Source organism: Ixodes scapularis, unplaced genomic scaffold (genome assembly GCF_016920785.2).
Source record: "Ixodes scapularis isolate PalLabHiFi unplaced genomic scaffold, ASM1692078v2 PGA_scaffold5__190_contigs__length_132052651, whole genome shotgun sequence".
Classification (NCBI taxonomy): domain Eukaryota; kingdom Metazoa; phylum Arthropoda; class Arachnida; order Ixodida; family Ixodidae; genus Ixodes; species Ixodes scapularis.
This window is the reverse complement of record NW_024609880.1, coordinates 48840576-48865095: the sequence shown is the minus strand read 5'-3', so window position 1 is coordinate 48865095 and position 24520 is coordinate 48840576. Positions and strand designations below refer to the sequence as shown.

Genomic DNA, 24520 nt, shown 5'->3' with positions numbered 1-24520 from the left:
TGTAACGCTTCGATTGCTTCCTTTAGGAGTACGATACTTGTAATTGAATTACTTTTTTTATGTAATCCACTACAAAATTACACATTACAATTTTTCTCAACTTCCTTTTTTTTTGGGTGGGGGGGGGGGCGGGGGGTGGGGGGGGGGGGGGGTGTCGTCCCAATCCGGCTGACGCCTCAATTCGGCTATTGCCTCAATTCGGCTAGAAGTTTCAATTCGGCTGGACGTTCCAGTTCGGCTACATCCTCAATTCGGCTAGAAGTTTCAATTCGGCTGGACGCTTCAGTTTGGCTAAATCTTCAGTTCGGCTACAAGTTTCAATTCGGCTGCATGCATCAGTTCGGCTAGATCCTTGCTTCAATTCGGCTGGACGTTCCAAGTTGATCAAGCTAGGCATCCAAGCATAAGGTGCCCCCAATTTTTTTAGAGAGACGTTAACTATATCTCCATCTTGCCTTAACATTGCAACGTGCAAGCTCAGATCAATAAGTTCAAGCAGCTACGAAGGCTTTGGGCACAGAAACATTTGTGTTTGTGTTGTTTGTTCTGTGAAGCTTCTGTGCAAGCACCAGGTCTCTGCTTCAAAGAAATTTATTCACTTGCCCAAAGAATGGATTACAGCAGACCAAAGATTGCTTCTTCCAGTGCTGGCCACTGCTCACGTGAAAGGGACAGGACTTTTTGGCAGCTCCTACGTCGAACTGAGTTGAAGAAAAAAAGAAGATACCTGCATCAGTTATGAGACAAAACAATATGGTAGGGGCTCAATCCAGTGATTTACATCTTCAGGAGGCTAAGGAGAATGTAACAGTATACCTGTAATTTTTTTTCAAGGTCACAAATTTGCCTCAAAGTTGGCTAAACACACCAGTAGCTATGACTGACCTCGTAACCAAAACCTTACGTCCGCAAAAAATTGTTTGGCGACATTGAATTTTTAAATTCGGTCCTCATCATATTTTCAAAGTGAAAGTTTCTACTGGCAGTATTAAAAATATGGAGGCTCGGGCAAGCTGGTGTTGCATACTCCTCTACAGCGCGAAAAATTCGCAACCAAGCACAAGCACACACAAAAGGAAAAGACATTCATGAAGCTCTGACTTGCAACTCAGTCTTGTATTATTTCTTCTCTGCCTGCGCCTGTCTTTTTAAACAATAAGATTTTTTTTTGTTATTTTTGGTTTTATCTGGATGCAAGATAATCTAATTCTTTTTTGTAATAAATCTGGACAAGGTTTAGTGACAGTTTTCTTCTAACCTCGAAATCTTTTCAGCTTCAATAACTTCCCTAATTAGTTGGTTATTATTTTTACTTATTACGGGGCAATGTTTTTAGTTCTGCTTGACATCTGCAATCTTGGTAATGTATGCCTTAGTGTCCAGAAGTGATTCTGTTTATGTTGTAGTCGTGTTCCCCTTGTCTATGCGACATCAGTATTTGTGACGTCGGGGTGGGGAGGGGTTGGGTTTTGGCAGTAGAACTTGTTTCCAACTGATTAGAAGAATTTCGATGGCAACAAACAAAAGCCTGCGGAACCCCAACAATAGCTCAGCAGCACGAAAGAAATATGTTCCATTCTGTTCTCTGATGTCGTTGTGCTAGCCATGCTCCAAACAAGAGTTTCGAACAAACCATTTGGGCTTCGTAACGTGAAGAGGGGTACAGTTTCTATCATGAAGGAAGCCATTAGCCCGCAGATTTTGTGGGACGAGCGAAGGCGGCGGAACTTTCTAGATTTCAAACTTCACCCCGCACAGCCATGCAGCGCGGCACGTTCCCGTGGCACCTACGGCTGCGAGTAGCAAGTATGTCGGGGAGCCTTTAAAAAGGTGGGTAAAACAAAGTTTTTCAGTGACCGAATCGAGGAGACTGATAGCTTAATGTACCGACACTTGGATAAGTAACCCTGTTGTTGTTGTTGTTTACGGGTTTTATGGCGCAACAGCTCCGACGGCCATACTGCGCCAAACTTGGTAGGATAAGTAACCCTGGTTTGCAAGTTTTGTCGTGGGAGAGTTGGTATTAACTGGGGTGTACTGCGAGTTGTAGAGGATCTTGAGTCACACCGCCATATTCAGCTCAAGAAACCTCGTCTAGGCACAGGCAACTCCTTCCGCAATCATTGAGACTATAAGTTAATTAATACACTTGTGTCTGGTTATTTTTTCTGTTTCTTTTGACTTTCTGAGAATCGAGAAACTCAGCAAGCAAATTTAATATCTAAATTATTCTGAAAAACTGAGAATTTAATCAAAACAAGCTCTGAGAAACATCAAATTTTCCACAAAGGTAAACTCCAGAAAACACCCTCCAATGCCGCAAAGGATTACATTCTTTTCCCCTGTCTTTCTTCTCCGACATTGTTTCCCTGCTTTTATCAGTCTCGGGTTTTCTAGATTATGATCGACAAAGGATTAATTCTGGAAACACGGAATGCCGCTTATAGTGATGCTGCTATATGTCACGCTAGGGGTAGCCAGGCAGGCTCTGGTGCAGCTTGGTTATGACCTTCCTCGCAAAGGGAAGTTTTGGCATTGCATACGAGGCGATACTTGCCCAAGTCTAGAGGTTACCTTGGCAGAGTAATGGAAGTACCCATGCTCACAAGTAGGGTAACTGCCCAGGTCACCTTGGAAGGTCTCAGCACACGGCAGGCACCACCGGCTGTCGTAGGTATGATGTGCTGCAATGTCTGATGACACAAACTGCAGCAAAACAAAACATATTTTCCTGTGAAACAGTATCCATAGCTGCAATCTCCGTACCAGCACACTGCATGACTAGCTAATCTCATTGTGCACTTCTTTCTACATTAGAAGCACAGTTTAGCCTGAAGGCGTCGGCATATTTCGGTTCCACGTATACATAAATCATAAACGTAAATCATACAGATTTACGTCAAACAAACATATTTCGCCACGTCTGTGGCTGTGGCAGAAAATACTAAGAAAGGCGAGATAAATCTATGATTGCATGCTTGAAATGGTCAGAAATGGGAGGAAAAAGCCCCGAGACACTTTCCTCCCATTTCTCCTCCTGTGAACAGCAAGGTCGAGGGAGCACACCAGTGGTGCAATCGGTGGTTTGTACGCGGTGCTCGAACGCGATTCATTTACGATGTTTGGATACCATCATTTCAGCCATGTTGCGATTACATCGATACCTTAAGAACTGTCAAACGCTGATTGAAAAAAAAATTGTACCGACTCATTCACGACTTTCTTAGCTTTGGTTGCTCCCATTACGGAATAAAGGGTTTGTTCACCAAATAAACAACGCACTCCCGAGCTTCACCCAGTTTGTCACTGAAGGCTTTGTTCGTGTTTGAAGCTAGATCTTCGCTCAAAAAGCACTTCGAAATTACAAACAAATCTACGACTCTCAGCAACCCTCGTCTCATTGAACCGCAGCGCAGTTTTCGCCCAAAGGAGCCGCAAGTAACGACTCTTGAGAACAAAATAATTATCTATAAAAGCAATGCATGGTTCCGGCATTTGAGCACAAGGTATCTGATGTCTTTCGGAGAACGCTACAAAAGCTTAGTATTCCAACAAGAGCTTAAACGTAAAAAAAGTTCAGTTTTCCTCGTATCTGCCTGAACTGGGCAGAGCCACCCGAACGATTCGACGTATGCAACATCCAAAACATGTGTCGCAAACTGCTGTGTGCAGCACGCCGGAGCAGCCATCTTTCCGACTGTTTGCAAGCTGGCTCACATCGTTTCGATGACCTGTGTCTTGCGTTTAACGTTTCGATGGCAGCCTTTCAATTTTAAGAACAAAGCGTCAAGTGCTAGCCTGGCTGTCAGTAACACTGTTGCTCAATGCGACAGTGTTCGCATTGAGCACACAGTTGCTCAATGCGAAGTGCAAACAAGTACGCCCATGACATGCTGGAAAGGACAGCCTGGCGCCTAGGCAGTACGGCCACGCAGGCCCAATCAAAGCTCGCAGGATGCTGTACATAGACTGCGCGACACTGTTAAGCACTAGACACAACAAAGAAATAAATGCACCTTGATCCTACGAGAAAACTCTGATGACACAGAGTATAGTAAGACTTGCGAAGCTTGTAACTGGGTTCATGAGCTTTTAATCACTCCCGCGACACACACCTGCACACAATCTGTCATCCGAATTTACCCATTGGATCAAGGTACATTAAATTTTTTTCCGCTGCCAAATGGAAGGGAAGGTGCGACAACATTATCCTTTTGTCTTACCCTAGCATGAACTAGCTGGTAATGGTACAATTACAAGCGAGTTGCTTTCACTGCTGTCCCTCCTGCTCAAGCTCTCGTACAACCAAACCACAATTAAACGCAAGGCGCTTGCCCGCACTTGTAGCCACTCCGGCTAGTCCATGCTAAGACGCGACAAAGCATGGCAGGAAGCCTGCCACTACAGCACGTCGGCCGCCGGGCATGACTGGCGAGTGCAAGCGCCACGCGAGTCACATGAATGTTCTGCAATAGCTGCGTGAACCCAGATGAAACGCCGTTCGTTGTGCCATTCAGTGGTGCAGGGGTAGAAAGTCGGGCTCCTAATCAAAAGGCTGTGGGCTCGACCCCCCTATAGGGGAGACATCATTGATCTTCTTTCATTAAGTGAACCCTATCTTTGCTTTTATTCTCTGTTCTTCTCATTCGACATGCTTCCGTGACCGACTGGGTAATCCATGTTGATCTACAACAACTGGATCGGTCGTTGCATGCTCTCAACCCTAGATATATAACACAGAGCTGCAAACAAAATCACAAAATTTTCAAGAGCCGCAGAGGGAGGGAGGAAGGGGGGGGGGGGGCCGCGGCAGGTTTTTTGTTGAGAGCAATAAACGAAACTCAAACTAATTTCGGTCTATCTTATATGAGTGAAAAGCAGTCCAATTGTGCGTAAGGCAGCAGTAGCACATTTAAAACGCGTTTCATTTCTCTTTTTGGGGAAGTGCTCCGGGAGAGAGGGGGGTGGGGGAGAGAGAGGAGGGATAAGGGAGGGAGCGGCGAGCCGCACTTTAACACGCGGAGAGCCGCAGCTTGGCCACCCCTCTACTAGGGCATCGCCATGCAGGTTCTCAAGGAGCTTGGGAACGGCCTTTCCCTCTAAATTAATTCCTGGCATTGTATACTAGGCGATACCTGCTGTAGTCTATGGGTTACCTTTGCAGGGAGATGGAGGCATCGATGATCACACGTACGGCAATTGCCCATGTCGCACATCATCAAGGAAGGTCTTCATGAAGCAGGCAACTTGTCCTGTCGATGGAGACCCAAACATATCCTGCATATGTGGGTAAAGTGCCTAAAATTTAATTTAATTACAACTACAACTACTTCTCTCCAAAAGCATCATGACATCAAAGCTTGCCGCTTTCCATAGATGGACTCGCTAGCACAGCCTGGCCTTTTTCGGTCGGCCAGGGTGTCGAGAGTGTTTTGTAGCGACCCGCCACACGCCCTCAAAGTTGAACTTGTGTGTTACTCAAATTTCGGAAGAGAAGCCTACTACCAAGTATGATAGAATTGTAGCAGGGGATCATGATGTTAGCTCCGTAGCCCCCGCAACCCAACCTCCATTATCGCCAGCCCCTTTGCCGTCTACTTCATCGCCCATCATGACTACCCGTCATCCCTTGTGGTTGACGCTTGTTCGTAGGGAAGGACTGGCTGGCACTGCTGGGCTCTGCGCCGCTACTCATCCCAATTCCCAAATGGAGACTGCGGCTGACCGATGACATCTGTCGTCTGCTTCCTTTCTTCGGTACTTTGCTTCGGTTAAGGAACTGTTTTTTGCAGATAGTATAACGTGTTGAAATCGCTTACCTACTAATTTCAACGGCAATTCATCTTGGAAGTGCCTGCGCAAAGCTGGTGTCGCGATGTGTGGTGATATCAAACGCAGAGAGTGCCTGAAGAATTTTGAGGTTGCTCAAACGATTTGTGGATTTGTTTGGACGCACTTTATGACAAACAAATCAGCGGCAAGCGGCTCATAGTCAGATCTTCTAAATTGCTGATTGCGACACTTCCCTGATGACTTGCTAAGTGCTTGGATATGGTCAAAAAACTTCGAGTGAAACCTATTCCTTCAGACTACGGATACGGAAGGCTCCGCTTCTCAGGGCGCGATGACCCAGGTCCCCTCTACAGCCCATCGAGACTTTGGACGGCGCTCGAATGCGTGCTCAGAGTGCAGTCCAGTGTTACTTTACTGCCATCGGACGGCACTCAGATACAACCTGGATTAAAACAGTTCGCTTTTATTGTTATTGCGGTCACTGTGTAGGTCACTCACTGAGGTGAAGAGGAGGTGAGACGGGGTCCAGTCACCGCCGCGATCAACGACCGAAATCCAACGGTTCCGCAACTTGCTGACCCTTGTAAAACCAGGAGAACTGCCCACAAATTCACTTTACTGCGAATTGTATTATGCTGTGGGACTGAACGGTGAAATGTAATGCCTGCGGAAAAATAATCTCAACGGTCCTTGTAGTCGCGCACACTGCAAAGCCCCATCCTGGCCCCTCCGACGCGCGATGCCACATACTTTCGATTCCTAGAGTTCGCCTGTTCATCGCAGTTCGCCCAGTCTGCCGCTCACGGCAGCGCTCGCTATATCCCTTCCGTTCTGATAAAACCCATTAGACAGAACGAGTGAACGGGTGTGGTTTCGGAAAACTTAGTGTCTAGAAAACTGTCCGACGGCACTCTTGCAGAGCGTTCAAATGCCATTTGACGGTACTCCACTCGCGCGTTCAAGTGGCGTCCGAAAGTCTCGTATAAAACGAGTTCTCAAAACGACTTTTACAAAGGGGAGTGTGGCGTATTGGTAAGATGTGTCACATAAGCACGTGATCCCGGGTTCGATCCCCACTGCGGGCTTACTTTATTGTTTTTGTTTTCACGAACATTTTATTTTGCCGACGCATTTGGCGATATGTACATTTATTTTTTTACCATTAACACAGGAAAAAAACGAATGTTGTCGCCGAAATTTCCCTGAACGAAATAGCATGGTACTTCGTTTCCGAAGGTGCATCGGGGAAAGCGGGGCTTGGTTTGGACGCCGCGAAGCGGCGTGTACGACAGGGCCAAATGGGTCAATAGCTTTGTAATTAGCAGCCGCATACTGTCGCCGCGAAGCGGCGTGAACGCAGGCGGGGGTGTGTGTTAACGAGCTCCCCAGTGATACACGCGCCGTCCGACTCCCGGACGGCACTTGCAGGCGCGATCGGAGTGCCGTTGGGCGGCACTGTAGACACAGCATTCGGAAAGTGCTTTGTGGCCCCTTCCCGAACTTGCGCTACCATGCTTTCGTGGATACTCACCCTTGATGAACGAACTGTGAAGTGGGACCGGTCAGTGATTCGGTATTACTTTCGCTGCAATCGGAGGCGTTGATTTGAACCGCTCGTGCCGTCGGGCGGCACTGTAGACACAGCCTTCGGAAAGTGCTTTGTGGCCCCTTCCCGAACTTGTGCTACCATGCTTTCGTGGATACTCACCCTTGATGAACGAACTGTGAAGTGGGACCGGTCAGTGATGCGGTATTACTTTCGCTGCAATCGGAGGCGTTGATTTGAACCGCTCGTTCTCGAAATAGGAGCCTTGTCTTGAACAAAACCATCCAATAACTCAAAGGCCGCAACCACGTCGCACACAACTCTCTACCTGCCCCACATGCGTTGCGCCATCTTGGGTCCCAGTGTTGCCAGGTGAGGAAAACAAAAATCAGTGGATACTAGATAGAACTCAATCGAACTCCCTAAAATCAGTTAATAAAATTATACACTTTTTTTACTCCGAGACTAATCTTTTAGCAAATATCATAAGCTATAAAACAGCAGTTTAGATAAAACTATATTCCCAAATTGAGCTATAATTAGTATTATTTTTATTGCGTCACTCTGCTGCAATGTCCGACAGAAATGTTTTAACGTCCAAAAGTCGGTTTGATTGTATCAACTATTCCGATGACTTGACTCAACGCTGCAATACAAAAGCCCAAACTCCTCTGCGTGAAAACGGAACTACGTGGATGCGAGTTGCAAAACCTCTTCGTGGTCTGGAAACACTGTACGGGCGGCCGTCTTGAGTTTCGGTTTCTCCGCATTTCCTGCTAGGGCATGGACGCTCCGCCACTGAGTGCGATTCGGAAATTTTATTGTTTTCTGACTTCCGACCGATCACCCAACGTGGCCGAAGAGCTAGGCCGTCATGCGCTTCATCTCTGAGGACACTCTTTTTTCGATGCGAACACCGATGAAATCGTACTGTTTAGCGGTAGACTGTCTACCGTGTTACAAGCGACTCAATTTTTTTTTTTTTTTTTTTTTTGTTATTGACAAAAGTGTTTTATTATTATTTTTTTTTTTTTTTTTTTAGAAAGCTCTGTGTTTCAATGGAAACTGTGCCCTGGGAAATATTTTTCAGACGTTGCAAGAGCTAAATTGGTTTCAGATAGGAAAAATTGGGTTGTGTGTGTGTTTATACAGCCTAGAACTTGGTCTGCCTCACAGGGACGACGAGTCTCCCAGCTGTAGATGAGCAATTTAGCCAGTGCAGTACAATCGCTAGCCTGGGGTCTTGAACGTGCACCACGCAGTAGTGATACACGACCGCACGCCGGTACGATGCTCATCCAAAAGGTAGCACTTACCTCAAGCACAGTTGACGGATGTTTCGCTATTATTGAAGATTTGTTCAACCCTGGCAGGATAACTGCATTGACTTTCTCGAGACTAAACAACTTTTTTTTCACCTCGGCTGCGAAAAAAAAAAAAAAAAAACGATGTAAAAAAATGAGTGTGAAATGAGGTTGGCACCACCCGTGTTGCTCCACTCGACGTCCGCCACGTAAGTTTTCGCCGCCGCGGCCGTCGAATTTTTAGCCACTGCGATAGCAAAATCCCTTCTCCATGAATGGTGAGCAAACAGACACGTAGTCTGTGTCTGTTATGTTTTCTATTCAAGAATATTTCAACAACAAACTTCTGTTTTGTTTTAGATGTGTTTTACAAACCTCGTTTACCGACGCCAGACAAAGTGTATGGAAATCGCTGCAAAGCAACGTGGTTGTTTTAATGGTCCAGGCTAAGGTGACGGAGGCTGATGGCGCGTGCTCCATTTTGGTTTTCTTAGTTGACATATTTTTATCCAGTAGCGCGCGTGTATAGAAGCTGTTCTGTCGCTTTATGTAGGCACGCTCGCGTCCTCGCCAGACGACATGGCGCCGCTTTAAGTTCCATCGCCGCTCCGCCATCATTACTAAAGTCCCTCTATCCTGGGAAAAGTGGTGGCATTCATTGCTGTTGAAATGCTCGAGACACGTGACACGCGCCCCTTCTGGGAAGAACATGGCGTCTGAAATCTCTCTCAGTGCTGCGCTGTGCCGCCATGATCTTCCCAAGACCTGCACGTTGCACTTGCCTCGTGCATCGACGCGCTATGCGCTACTTCTAAAATATGAAGGGGCTTTTATCATTACTAAAGACCCTTCATGTTAAAAAAAAGTAGCGCAAGATGCGTCGATACACGCGGCACGTGCAACGTGCAGCCCTTGGGAAGATCATGGCGGCACAGCGCAGCACTGATCTAGATTTTAGACGACATGTTCTTCACAGAAGGGGCGCGTGGCACGTGTCTCGAGCATTTCCACAACATTGAATGGCACCACTTTTCCCAGGATACAGGGTAGGGTGCCTTCATACAGTTTCGCCACGTCTGTCTTAGGGTGGCGGCATCTCGGCCATTTCTATGCCCAGAATGCGTGCGCTTCGATCTCGTTCGCAGCGAGCGCTTATCCCTGCCCTGCGCTTTGGCGCAATCTTAAAGGGGCGATGCAACGATATTCAATTGGAATGTTTTTCACTTTACACGAGCTCACTGGCACAAGTGGGACTCAAGGATACTCGCACGCAACGCCACTGACCAAAAACACCTTTGTAGCGCTGTAATTTCGAGGAAAAAACCGAGCGTTTTCATTCATTCTCTCCTTCGCAAAACCTGATGACGTAGCTGGGCGGTGGCAGTCCCGCCCAGTGACGATATTTGAATGCGGCTCATAGATTGGACCCGAGCATTGCGTGGGCACTTGATTTGGGCTCGAGAAGCTCGAGCTCGAAAAGCATTAGCTCGAGAAGAATTTGGGTAATATCCTGCGTCCAATCGCTGCAATGACGACAACAACCTAACCATAACAATGTCTGGAACTCAGCGCGTGTCCTGTGCCTTGCCAACCCAGCGCACGGCTATGATCAAAATTGGCGGCATATAATAGGCTCCAGATCACGTGGCCGCGTGTTATGGTTGCGAGTTGAGGGGGTGAACGGAGCTCGTTTTTCTTTATTTTTTTTTCTACGACTTCGATTGCGTGTGGTGAAAGACGAACGGGTATTTCACGGGTCATTAGCGTTAGGGATCCGTTTTAAGCGGTATTTGCGCAAATACAAAAATCGTTGCATCGCCCCTTTAAGGTCATTCGGCATGCGCAGGCAGTTTTCAATACAACAATGAGTGTCTTCGCCCTATGACAAACGCACATTGAGGCACCCTAATAGTGGGGTGGTTCGAGCTCCCTCTAGCCGGACAAAGGCGCCCCGCAAAAGATTGCAGCACTGATCTCTAATCGATGACATAGCAGAACTAATAGAGCAACGCTGCTGAGCAGGCAAAAGGCAAAAGTACAAGACAGCGAGATTGAAAATCTTTGAAGCGGATCCGTTCACCAATCATAATTAATCGAGCCGCGCTCAAATTTGATGTCACGTGCAGTTGTTGATCATGAGTCAGACCCGCGGGTCAGACCACTGATCAGTGATGAGCTAATGTTCCTTGGTATTCTGTAACCCGTAAAAAAAACGTACTCCCCCCCCCCCCCCCCCCCCCCGCCGCCCTCCTTCCGCCGCCACTTAATGCTGGATGTAGCTCGTTTCTGGACTGCGAGTGCCGCAAGTTACAAATACAGTCGGCAGAGTCAAGTAAAACGCTGCTGTAGAGGCACACACACCTTCACGCACATTGTACTAGTAAAACACATCCACATGACGTCGAATCTTGATCGGTATGCAAGCGTACGAAGGCACAGAGACGTAGCACTTCGGCGTGACAAGGAAATTTTGATCACGTCGCGAGACCGGTGAAACTTGCTCTCGACGAATTGTGCCTTTTTCGTGCGGCCCTGCACCTTCGTAAAATTTTCCACGTGTTCTCAACAGTAAGTCTCAACGCTTACGCAGTGTCTTGGAAAAACTCTTTTGCGAATGACGACGAACGAGTAGAAAACGTTTCTCCAGCACGCTGACGGCTGCCTTTGTAACGCTAGCAAAACCGCAATTTGTTTATTTGCAAGATGGCCGCCCGGTGACTTCACTAGCACTTCAGCGACCAAGCGGGTATGCGCAAGGAGAATGCAGGGATTGGTGTTCCACGCGCCGCACGTGCTGGCCTCACATTAGTAACTTTCCAAAGCAGATGTCTAAAACAAATAGCATCTTACACGCGCGTTCGTCAACGCTTTATTTTGCTTATTTACTTCGAATCTTTTACACGGGGAAGGCATAGGCGTGCGGCGCCTGGAACACCAATCCCTGCATTCTTCTTGATGCTTGGGTAATTTAGTATTAGGTATATTTTCATAGAGATCAATACTGCAAACGTCCCATCTTTTGCGGGGCTCCTTTGTCTGGTCAGAGGGAGTGATGGCGGAGCGGCGGCCGTGTTGTCTGGCGAGGGCGTGAGCGTGCCAATATAAAGCGGCACTTCAGCGTCTATCCACGCGCGCTAATGAACAAAAATATTTAAACCAAGAAAACAAAAATGGAGCACGCGCCATCAGCCCCCGTTCGAAATTCTATACTTGGTGTCAATAATTTTTACAGTTGGTCCTGCAGCTAGAGCGCTCGTTTAGCCGTGCCGCTGTCACACTAGGAGCTCGCGCTCGTAGCCTTGGGGCTTTGTCAGCACTAAGATAACACGAATGTATTCCCGGCGAGAAGCACGTAAGGGGCGCTTCAGCGATCCTCACTCTAAAGCCCCTTCACGATTCAAAAGTAGCGCAACGTGCGTGGATCCACGAGGCACGTGCCGTACTTGGGAAGATCATGGCTGCACAGCGCAGCAATGATCAATATTTCAGACGTTATGCTCTTCCCAGAAGTAACGCGCGGCACGTGTCTTGAGCATTTCCAAAACAATTAATGACGCCACTTTTCCCAAGATGAGGGACTTTACCTCACTGCGGCGGCTACACGCGCTAATCAAGCGCTGATGTTTTTGTTCCCACATACAGCACCGATGTAGCTTTCATGTTAGAACCGCGAGTCACCCCGGCATGTCCGGCCGTGTCTCGTATACCGCATTTAGGTTGCTCCTGTTGCTGCGCTTCATGCGAAGTACCTATGTCCCTGTTTCTAATGTTGATTCAGTGCTAACGTAGCCAGATAGCCCTGCGTTATCTGTGAAAAAATACATTTAAAAAGGGGAAAAAAAAGAACATCGATTCAGTCTTGTTTTGGGATGCGAAAAGGATCCACCTGATAGCGACTCCCAACCCAAACTTCTCGACGTAAGCAGGACTGGTGAAGGCGAGCGGGTTGAACATGAATACATAAAATTGAAAGAATGAAACACAGAGGACAAGCACAGGACAACCACTTTCTTTCACGAAAGAAAGTGGTTGTCCTATGCTTGTCCTTTGTGTTTTATTCTTTCAATTTTATGTAAGCAGGAACGGGCGTTTTTTCCAGCTTTTTTTAATATTGATATTTTGTTTCACAAATCTTGAGAAAAATTTAGGAAAACAATCAATGACAACGCGAAGAAACATGCGCACGTTATCGCGCGGCGTGAAGCCATTTACAACTGTTAAACTGGGCTATGGTGTACTAGAACTGGGATAACTGGGCTCTAATCTTTTCACGAAGTTGTACCGAACCTCTCTATGAATTTTTTTTTTATGCGCGTTGTAGAGTCGTCTTTCTTGATGCGCAAGTAGCTCAATGTGTGCGGAAAATACCGAGAGTTTAAATATTCTACGCCACAGAGGTCTTGCTTTAATGTTTTGGAAAGCCAAAAAACAACCTCGTTGCTTTGCAGCGATTTCCATACACTTTGTCTGGCGTCGGTAAACGAGGTTTGTAAAACACATCTAAAACAAAACAGAACTTTGTTGTTGAAATATTCTTGAATAGAAAACATAACAGACACAGACTAAGTGTCTGTTTGCTCACCATTCATGGAGAAGGGATTTTGCTATCGCAGTGGCTAAAAATTCGACGGCCGCGGCGGCGAAAACTTACGTGGCGGACGTCGAGTCAACACGGGTGGTGCCAACCTCATTTCACACTCATTTTTTTACATCGTCTTTTTTTTTTTTTTTTTTTCGCAGCCGAGGTGGAAAAAAAAGTTGTTTAGTCTTGAGAAAGTCAATGCAGTTATCCTGCCAGGGTTGAACAAATCTTCAATAATAGCGAAACATCCGTCAACTGTGCTTGAGGTAAGTGCTATCTTTTGGATGAGCATCGTACCGGCGTGCGGTCGTGTATCACTACTGCGTGGTGCACGTTCAAGACCCCAGGCTAGCGATTGTACTGCACTGGCTAAATTGCTCATCTACAGCTGGGAGACTCGTCGTCCCTGTGAGGCAGACCAAGTTCTAGGCTGTATAAACACACACACAACCCAATTTTTCCTATCTGAAACCAATTTAGCTCTTGCAACGTCTGAAAAATATTTCCCAGGACACAGTTTCCATCAAAACACAGAGCTTTCTAAAAAAAAAAAAAAAATAATAATAAAACACTTTTGTCAATAACAAAAAAAAAAAAAAATTGAGTCGCTTGTAACACGGTAGACAGTCTACCGCTAAACAGTACGATTTCATCGGTGTTCGCATCGAAAAAAGAGTGTCCTCAGAGATGAAGCGCATGACGGCCTAGCTCTTCGGCCACGTTGGGTGATCGGTCGGAAGTCAGAAAACAATAAAATTTCCGAATCGCACTCAGTGGCGGAGCGTCCATGCCCTAGCAGGAACTGCGGAGAAACCGAAACTCAAGACGGCCGCCCGTACAGTGTTTCCAGACCACGAAGAGGTTTTGCAACTCGCATCCACGTAGTTCCGTTTTCACGCAGAGGAGTTTGGGTTTTTGTATTGCAGCGTTGAGTCAAGTCATCGGAATAGTTGATACAATCAAACCGACTTTTGGACGTTAAAACATTTCTGTCGGACATTGCAGCAGAGTGACGCAATAAAAATAATACTAATTATAGCTCAATTTGGGAATACAGTTTTATCTAAACTGCTGTTTTATAGCTTATGATATTTGCTAAAAGATTAGTCTCGGAGTAAAAAAAGTGTATAATTTTATTAACTGATTTTAGGGAGTTCGATTGAGTTCTATCCAGTATCCACTTATTTTTGTTTTCCTCACCTGGCAACACTGGGACCCAAGATGGCACAACGCATGTGGGGCAGGTAGAGAGTTGTGTGCGACGTGGTTGCGGCCTTTGAGTTATTGGATGGTTTTGTTCAAGACAAGGCTCCTATTTCGAGAACGAGCGGTTCAAATCAACGCCTCCGATTGCAGCGAAAGTAAAACCGTATCACTGACCGGTCCCACTTCACAGTTCGTTCATCAAGGGTGAGTATCCACGAAAGCATGGTAGCACAAGTTCGGGAAGGGGCCACAAAGCACTTTCCGAAGGCTGTGTCTACAGTGCCGCCCGACGGCACGAGCGGTTCAGATCAACGCCTCCGATTGCAGCGAAAGTAATACCGAATCACTGACCGGTCCCACTTCACAGTTCGTTCATCAAGGGTGAGTGTCCACGAAAGCATGGTAGCGCAAGTTCGGGAAGGGGCCACAAAGCACTTTCCGAAGGCTGTGTCTACAGTGCCGCCCGACGGCACTCCAATCGCGCCTACAAGTGCCGTCCGGGAGTCGGACGGCGCGTGCATCACTGGGGAGCTCGTTAACACACACCCCCGCCTGCGTTCACGCCGCTTCGCGGCGACAGTATGCGGCTGCTAATTACAAAGCTATTGACCCATTTGGCCCTGTCGTACACGCCGCTTCGCGGCGTCCAAACCAAGCCCCGCTTTCCCCAATGTACCTCCGGAAACCAAGTACCATGCTATTTCGTTCAGCGAAATTTCGGCGACAACATTCGTTTTTTTCCTGTGATAATGGTAAAAAAATAAATGTACATATCGCCAAATGCGTCGGCAAAATAAAATGTTCGAGAAAACAAAAACAATAAAGTAAGCCCGCAGTGGGGATCGAACCCGGGATCACGTGCTTATGTGACACATCTTACCAATACGCCACACTCCCCTTTGTAAAAGTCGTTTTGAGAACTCGTTTTATACGAGACTTTCGGACGCCACTTGAACGCGCGAGTGGAGTACCGTCGGATGGCATTTGAACGCTCTGCAAGAGTGCCGTCGGACAGTTTTCTAGACACTACGTTTTCCGAAACCACAGCCGTTCACTCGTTCTGTCTAGTGGGTTTTATCAGAACGGAAGGGATATAGCGAGCGCTGCCGTGAGCGGCAGACTGGGCGAACTGCGATGAACAGGCGAACTCTAGGAATCGAAAGTATGTGGCATCGCGCGTCGGAGGGGCCAGGATGGGGCTTTGCAGTGTGCGCGACTACAAGGACCGTTGAGATTATTCTTCCGCAGGCATTACATTTCACCGTTCAGTCCCACAGCATAATACAATTCGCAGTAAAGTGAATTTGTGGGCAGTTCTCCTGGTTTTACAAGGGTCAGCAAGTTGCAGAACCGTTGGATTTCGGTCGTTGATCGCGGCGGTGACTGGACCCCGTCTCACCTCCTCTTCACCTCAGTGAGTGACCTACACAGTGACCGCAATAACAATAAAAGCGAACTGTTTTAATCCAGGTTGTATCTGAGTGCCGTCCGATGGCAGTAAAGTAACACTGGACTGCACTCTGAGCACGCATTCGAGCGCCGTCCAAAGTCTCGATGGGCTGTAGAGGGGACCTGGGTCATCGCGCCCTGAGAAGCGGAGCCTTCCGTATCCGTAGTCTGAAGGAATAGGTTTCACTCGAAGTTTTTTTGACCATATCCAAGCACTTAGCAAGTCATCAGGGAAGTGTCGCAATCAGCAATTTAGAAGATGTGACTATGAGCCGCTTGCCGCTGATTTGTTTGTCATAAAGTGCGTCTAAACAAATCCACAAATCGTTTGAGCAACCTCAAAATTCTTCAGGCACTCTCTGCGTTTGATATCACCACACATCGCGACACCAGCTTTGCGCGGGCACTTCCAAGATGAATTGCCGTTGAAATTAGTAGGTAAGCGATTTCAACACGTTATACTATCTGCAAAAAACAGTTCCTAAACCGAAGCAAAGTACCGAAGAAAGGAAGCAGACGACAGATGTCATCGGTCAGCCGCAGTCTCCATTTGGGAATTGGGATGAGTAGCGGCGCAGAGCCCAGCAGTGCCAGCCAGTCCTTCCCTACGAACAAGCGTCAACCACAAGGGATGACGGGTAGTCATGATGGGCGATGAAGTAGACGGCAAAGGGGCTGGCGATAATGGAGGTTGGGTTGCGGGGGCTACGGAGCTAACATCATGATCCCCTGCTACAATTCTATCATACTTGGTAGTAGGCTTCTCTTCCGAAATTTGAGTAACACACAAGTTCAACTTTGAGGGCGTGTGGCGGGTCGCTACAAAACACTCTCGACACCCTGGCCGACCGAAAAAGGCCAGGCTGTGCTAGCGAGTCCATCTATGGAAAGCGGCAAGCTTTGATGTCATGATGCTTTTGGAGAGAAGTAGTTGTAGTTGTAATTAAATTAAATTTTAGGCACTTTACCCACACATGCAGGATATGTTTGGGTCTCCATCGACAGGACAAGTTGCCTGCTTCATGAAGACCTTCCTTGATGATGTGCGACATGGGCAATTGCCGTACGTGTGATCATCGATGCCTCCATCTCCCTGCAAAGGTAACCCATAGACTACAGCAGGTATCGCCTAGTATACAATGCCAGGAATTAATTTAGAGGGAAAGGCCGTTCCCAAGCTCCTTGAGAACCTGCATGGCGATGCCCTAGTAGAGGGGTGGCCAAGCTGCGGCTCTCCGCGTGTTAAAGTGCGGCTCGCCGCCAGTGTTGCCAATTTAGCGGTTTTCCCGCTAAACTTAGCGATTTTTGGTTCTGTTTAGCGGGATAAATTATTGCTTTGCGGGCGGCGGGATTTTTAGCCGGTTTTATGAAGCCTTGGCGGTTTTTCAGTGATATACAAGTTATATTGATTTACTGTCAACTATGCACCTTTCATATCCATAAAGACAAGGATAATAAGCCACAGTCGTCTTCGCTTGCTCTCAGTAATGTTCTGGTCTGTGAGAGTAACGCCTGTGACGTCATCAAAACATTAAGGCGACGAATGTCGGATATGCCTCCCTGCTTTGTGCGCGCATGTTTGAGCAGCATGAATGTTCCAATTTTCCTTTGACGTTTCTGTCACTGTTTCGTGAAATGGGCGTGGTGAAGTAGGCTCAAAAGTTTAGAAAAGACTGGCTATAAGACCCTAAACTTAAAGACTGGCTACTGGAGGTTCCTGGTGATAGCAGACGAGCCAGGTGCCGCTATTTCAAAACGGAACTATCTGCGAAGAATGTGGATTTGGTCGCGCACGCTGCAACGAAAAAGCATGTTTCGGCCGCTGCACCTTTCTCCTCTGGTAGCTGACGACTCTACAAATTGAACGGATCTGACTAGTCACGCACTGCTGAAGGGCCCTTGCCATGTTCGTATGCGCTCACTCTGCAATTTCGACTTCGGATCACCCGGGTGAACTGTGGCGTGGCGTGACAGATATCTAGTCAAAACAAAAGGAAAGCTTCCTTTCAGATGGCATTGATATGATCTATACTGTTATTATACCTTTGTCAAGAATTAAATAAAAAAAAAGTGTCTAAAAAGTCGTTTTGCGCTGTGTTTTGGATTTAGCGGATTTTTAGCGGTTTTCGGGATTCCGACTGCGGGTTTTTAATTTTTGAGTTGGCAACACTGCTCGCCGCTCCCTCCCTTATCCCTCCTCTCTCTCCCCCACCCCCCTCTCTCCCGGAGCACTTCCCCAAAAAGAGAAATGAAACGCGTTTTAAATGTGCTACTGCTGCCTTACGCACAATTGGACTGCTTTTCACTCATATAAGATAGACCGAAATTAGTTTGAGTTTCGTTTATTGCTCTAAACAAAAAACCTGCCGCGGCCCCCCCCCCCCCCCCCCCCTCCTCCCTCCCTCTGCGGCTCTTGAAAATTTTGTGATTTTGTTTGCAGCTCTGTGTTATATATCTAGGGTTGAGAGCATGCAACGACCGATCCAGTTGTTGTAGATCAACATGGATTACCCATTCGGTCACGGAAGCACGTCGAATGAGAAGAACAGAGAATAAAAGCAAAGATAGGGTTCACTTAATGAAAGAAGATCAATGATATGTCTCCCCTATAGGGGGATCGAGCCCACAGCCTTTTGATTAGGAGCCCGATGTTCTACGCCTGCACCACTGAATGGCACAACGAACGGCGTTTCATCTGGGTTCTTTTAAGTCACGCAGCTATTGCAGAACATTCATGTGACTCGCGTGGCGCTTGCACTCACCAGTCATGTCCGACGGCCGACGTGCTGTAGTGGCAGGCTTCCTGCCATGCTTTGTCGCGTCTTAGCATGGACTAGCCAGAGTGGCTACAAGTGCGGGCAAGCGCCTTGCGTTTAATTGCGGTTTGGTTGTACGAGAGCTCGAGCAGGAGGGACAGCAGTGAAAGCAACTCGCTTGTAATTGTACCATTACCAGCTAGTTCGTGCTAGGGTAAGACAAAAGGATAATGTTGTCGCACCTTCCCTTCCATTTAGCAGCGGAAAGAAATTTAATGTACCTTGATCCAATGGGTAAATTCGGATGACACATTGTGTGCAGGTGTGTGTCGCGGGAGTGATTAAAAGCTCATGAACCCAGTTACAAGCTTCGCAAGTCTTACTATAATCTGTGTCATCAGAGTTTTCTCATAGGATCAAGGTGCATTTATTTCTTTGTTGTGTCTAGTGCTTAACAGTGTCGCGCAGTCTATGTACAGCATCCTGCGAGCTTTGATTGGGCCTGCGTGGCCGTACTGCCTAAGCGCCTGGCTGTCCTTTCCAGGATGTCATGGGCGTACTTGTTTACACTTTGCATTGAGCAACTGTGTGTGTGAACAGTGTTAGTGACAGCCAGGCAAGCACTTGACGCTTTGTTCTTAAAATTGAAAGGCTGCCATCAAAACGTTAAACGCAAGACACATGTGCATCGAAACAATGTGAGCCAGCGTGCAAACAGTCGGAAAGATGGCTGCTCCGGCGTGCTGCACACAGCAGTTTGCGACACATGCTTTGGATCTTGCATACGTCGGGTCGTTCGGGTGGCTTCGCCCAGTTCAGGCAGATACGAAGAAAACTGAATTTTTTTTACGTTTAAGCTCTTGTTGGAATACCAAGCTTTTGTAGCGTTCTCCGAAAGACGTCAAATACCTTGTGCTCAAATGCCGGAACCATGCATTGCTTTTATAGATAATTATTTTGTTCTCAAGAGTCGTTACTTGCGGCTCCTTTGGGCGAAAACTGCGCTGCGGTTCAATGAGAGAAGGGTTGCTGAGAGTTGTTGTAGATTTGTTTGTAATTTCGAAGTGCTTTTTGAGCGAAGATCTAGCTTCGAACACAAACAAAGCCTTCAGTGACAAACTGGGTGAAGCTCGGGATTGCGTTGTTTATTTGGTGAACAAACCCTTTATTCCGTAATGGGAGCAACCAAAGCTAAGAAAGTCGTGAATGAGCCGGTACAATTTTTTTTCAATCAGCGTTTGACAGTTCATAAGGTATCGATGTAATCGCAACATGGCTGAAATGATGGTATCCAAACATCGTAAATTAATCGCGTTCGAGCACCGCGTACAAACCACCGATTGCACCACTGGTGTGCTCCCTCGACCTTGCTGTTCACAGGAGGAGAAATGGGAGGAAAGTGTCTCGGGGCTTTTTCCTCCCATTTCTGACCATTTCAAGCATGCAATCATAGATTTATCTCGCCTTTCTTAGTATTTTCTGCCACAGCCACAGACGTGGCGAAATATGTTTGTTTGACGTAAATCTGTATGAGTGACTTTATACGTGGAACCGATATATGCCGACACCTTCAGGCTAAACTGTGCTTCTAATGTAGAAAGAAGTGCACAATGAAATTAGCTACTCATGCAGTGTGCTGGTACGGAGATTGCAGCTATGGATACTGTTTCACAGGAAAATATGTTTTGTTTTGCTGCAGTTTGTGTCATCAGACATTGCAGCACATCATACCTACGACAGACGGTGGTGCCTGCCGTGTGCTGAGACCTTCCAAGGTGATCTGGGCAGTTACCGTACTTGTGAGCATGGGTGCTTCCATAACCTTGCCAAGGTAACCTCTAGACTTGGGCAAGTATCGCCTCGTATGCAATGCCAAAACTTCCCTTTGCGAGGAAGGTCATAACCAAGCTGCACCAGAGCCTGCCTGGCTACCCCTAGCGTGACATATAGCAGCATCACTATAAGCGGCATTCCGTGTTTCCAGAATTAATCCTTTGTCGATCATAATCTAGAGAACCCGAGACTGATAAAAGCAGGGAAACAATGTCGGAGAAGAAAGACGGGAAAAGAATGTAATCCTTTGCGGCATTGGAGGGTGCTTTCTGGAGTTTACCTTTGTGGAAAATTTGATGTTTCTCAGAGCTTGTTTTGATTAAATTCTCAGTTTTTCAGAATTTAGATATTAAATTTGCTTGCTGAGTTTCTCGATTCTCAGAAAGTCAAAAGAAACAGAAAAAATAACCAGACACAAGTGTATTAATTAATTTATAGTCTCAATGATTGCGTAAGGAGTTGCCTGTGCCTAGACGAGGTTTCTTGAGCTGAATATGGCGGTGTGACTCTAGATCCTCTACAACTCGCAGTACACCCCAGTTAATACCAACTCTCCCACGACAAAACTTGCAAACCAGGGTTACTTATCCTACCTAGTTTGGCGCAGTATGGCCGTCGGAGCTCTTGCGCCATAAAACCCGTAAACAACAACAGGGTTACTTATCCAGGTGTCGGTACATTAAGCTATCAGTCTCCTCGATTCGGTCACTGAAAAACTTTGTTTTACCCACCTTTTTAAAGGCTCCCGACATACTTGCTACTCACAGCCGTAGGTGCCACGGGAACGTGCCATGCTGCATGGCTGTGCGGGGTGAAGTGTGAATTCTAGAAAGTTCCGCCGCCTTCGCTCGTCCCACAAAATCTGCGGGCTAATGGCTTCCTTCATGATAGAAACTGTACCCCTCTTCACGTTACGAAGCCCAAATGGTTTGTTCGAAACTCTTGTTTGTTTGGAGCATGGCTAGCACAACCACATCAGAGAGCAGAATGGAACATATTTCTTTCGTGCTGCTGAGCTATTGTTGGGGTTCCGCAGGCTTTATTTGTTGCCATCGAAATTCTTCTAATCAGTTGGAAACAAGTTCTACTGCCAAAACCCAACCCCTCCCCACCCCGACGTCACAAATACTGATGTCACATAGACAAGGGGAACACGACTGCAACATAAACAGAATCACTTCTGGACACTAAGGCATACATTGCCAAGATTGCAGATGTCAAGCAGAACTAAAAACATTGCCCCGTAATGAGTAAAAATAATAACCAACTAATTAGGGAAGTTATTGAAGCTGAAAAGATTTCGAGGTTAGAAGAAAACTGTCACTAAACCTTGTCCAGATTTATTACAAAAAAGAATTAGATAATCTTGCATCCAGATAAAACCAAAAATAACAAAAAAAAATCTTATTGTTTAAAAAGACAGGCGCAGGCAGAGAAGAAATAATACAAGTCTGAGTTGCAAGTCGGAGCTTCATGAATGTCTTTTCCTTTTGTGTGTGCCTGTGCTTGGTTGCGAATTTTTCGCGCTGTAGAGGAGTATGCAACACCAGCTTGCCCGAGCCTCCATATTTTTAATACTGCCAGTAGAAACTTTCAGTTTGAAAATATGATGAGGACCGAATTTGAAAATTAAATGTCGCCAAACAATTTTTTGCGGACGTAAGGTTTTGGTTACGAGGTCAGTCAAAGCTACTGGTGTGTTTAGCCAATTTTGAGGCAGATTTGTGACCTTGAAAAAAATTACAGGTATACTGTTACATTCTCCTTAGCCTCCTGAAGATGTAAATCACTGGATTGAACCCCTACCATATTGTTTTGTCTCATAACTGATGCAGGTATCTTCTTTTTTTCTTCAACTCAGTTCGACGTAGGAGCTGCCAAGGCGTCCTGTGCCTTTCACGTGAACAGTGGCCAGCACTGGAAGAAGCAATCTTTGGACTGCTGTAATCCATTCTTTGGGCAAGTGAATAAATTTCTTTGAAGCAGAGACCTGGTGTTTGCACAGCAGCTCCACAGAACAAACAACACAAACACAAATGTTTCTTTGCCCAAAGCCTTCGTAGCTGCTTGAACTTATTGATCTGAGCTTGCACGTTGCAATGTTAAGGCAAGATGCAGATATAGTTAACGTCTCTCTAAAAAAATTGGGGGCACCTTATGCTTGGATGTCTAGCTTGATCAACTTGGAACGTCCAGCCGAATTGAAACAAGGATCTAGCCGAACTGAAGCATGCAGCCGAATTGAAACTTGTAGCCGAACTGAAGATTTAGCCAAACTGAAGCGTCCAGCCGAATTGAAACTTCTAGCCGAATTGAGGATGTAGCCGAACTGGAACGTCCAGCCGAATTGAAACTTCTAGCCGAATTGAGGCAATACCCGAATTGAGGCATCAGCCGGATTGGGACGTAACCATTCTCGCGGCTTGGCTTCATGATCGCCATGCCTCACCACCGCGCAGCAGAAGGTTGCACAAATAGAAGCAAATGCTGTTAAAATGCCAAATTTTATAAAGTTATTGTAGCCTTTGGTGGGTGGCGCACGAAAGCACCCGATGTCAAATACCCCGCCGTTTTTGCCCTGCTTTCAAAAGCCCATGACGAGAGTCCCCCGTGCCAGGTGGCTGGATCATCAATGTGACGGCGGGACATTCTGCTTTTAACGAAAATACAGTAAATGTCAACATGATGATATAGTTGAAATTGTTGTAGGAAAAGGAAAACGCAAAAGGACACAGGAAAAGAACAGGCAACGTCTCTTGAGACGTTGCCCATTTTTTTTTTTTTTTGCGTTTTCCTTTTCCTATTTCAGTCTCGGGTTTAATAGTTGAAAATGAGCGTGTTGGTGAATAGATACGAATACATGAAAGGATAAACATCAAGGACGGTGACGGGTACAGGACTTATTGAAAGAAGTACTCTTTTCGTCCCTGTCCTCGATGTTCCATCAAGCTTTCATGTATTCATATATCAAGTATTCCATCATGTTAACCTTACACCAGCTCGCCTGCACTCTGACCATGTTTTGTTAATAATAAACGTGCAAACGAAATTGTGTGACGTAATCATGCCGTACCCGGTGCTCAAATAAAAAAATAACAACATAAAGCTTTCCGTTCTTCAGGCGTGCGCTACACACATTCGCGTCTTGCCACGTTAAAAAAGCGACAAAACATTTAAAGCGAGCGAAACTGATTTAAGCCTTACGGAGACAGAACCTTGATGAAATTTCTTGGCAACCAACCGTGAATCCCCCTGTTTGCTGGGCCCACTTTGTCGAAGGTTCGTAAACGTGCCAACTTCAAAGATGGATTGTTTCTAACATACCGTTCCTTACTTTTTGGCGGTGCAGGCCATCCTTCGCGACATCAAGACGGCCCGGATTTCGCACCATCAGAGTTTGTTTACACATTCCCGAATACGGCAATGTCCCGTGCCCTCACGCGGTGCACAGGACGGTGAAGTGACGGACGGGATAAGCTTGAATAAATTAAGCGATCAAGGAGAGTAAAATCAGCTGTTTGTAGTGGCCGGGTCTCATAAACGGAACTCACAAGCTCTGCACAAGGTTAATGGTTGAGTCGGTATCCAAGCTTGCCACCATTACTTTCTTTACATAACACTCTGCGACTCTGCTTTGAAAGCAGACCCCTTTTTTAGTTGCTTGCAAGACGCGACACCGAAGTGACGATGAAATGACTCCGAGTCGGTGGTAAGAACCGATGCGGCGTCGGCGGTCTATCCATCCCTGAAGGTATAAAAAGGAACGAGGTCCTCTGTATCCTAGACATGAAGTTTTGTTAATCCTACAGGTCGTTCTCAGCCATTTCGAAGAAAATATGCACGCGAAGCGACGACAGAAAGACACGTTCGGATTGGTGAAGGACGGAACAACGCCACCAGAGAACACACGCAAAAACATGAACCGGGAAACAAGCCAGGCCTGGCGCGGACGACGGAGAGACGGTCCCGGAGCCACCAAAAGTGTTTCGAGCGATTCCCGCGAGGGCGCGCCACGATCGTGGCCAAACTCTGAAAAAGGTCAATTGTAGAA

At 46.6% G+C, this 24520-nt stretch overlaps 1 pseudogene; it reads left to right on the top strand.

Annotated features, from left to right (window-relative positions):
• LOC120839570 overlaps positions 1 to 24520 on the top strand; it is a 192526-nt pseudogene that overhangs the window by 40229 nt on the left and 127777 nt on the right.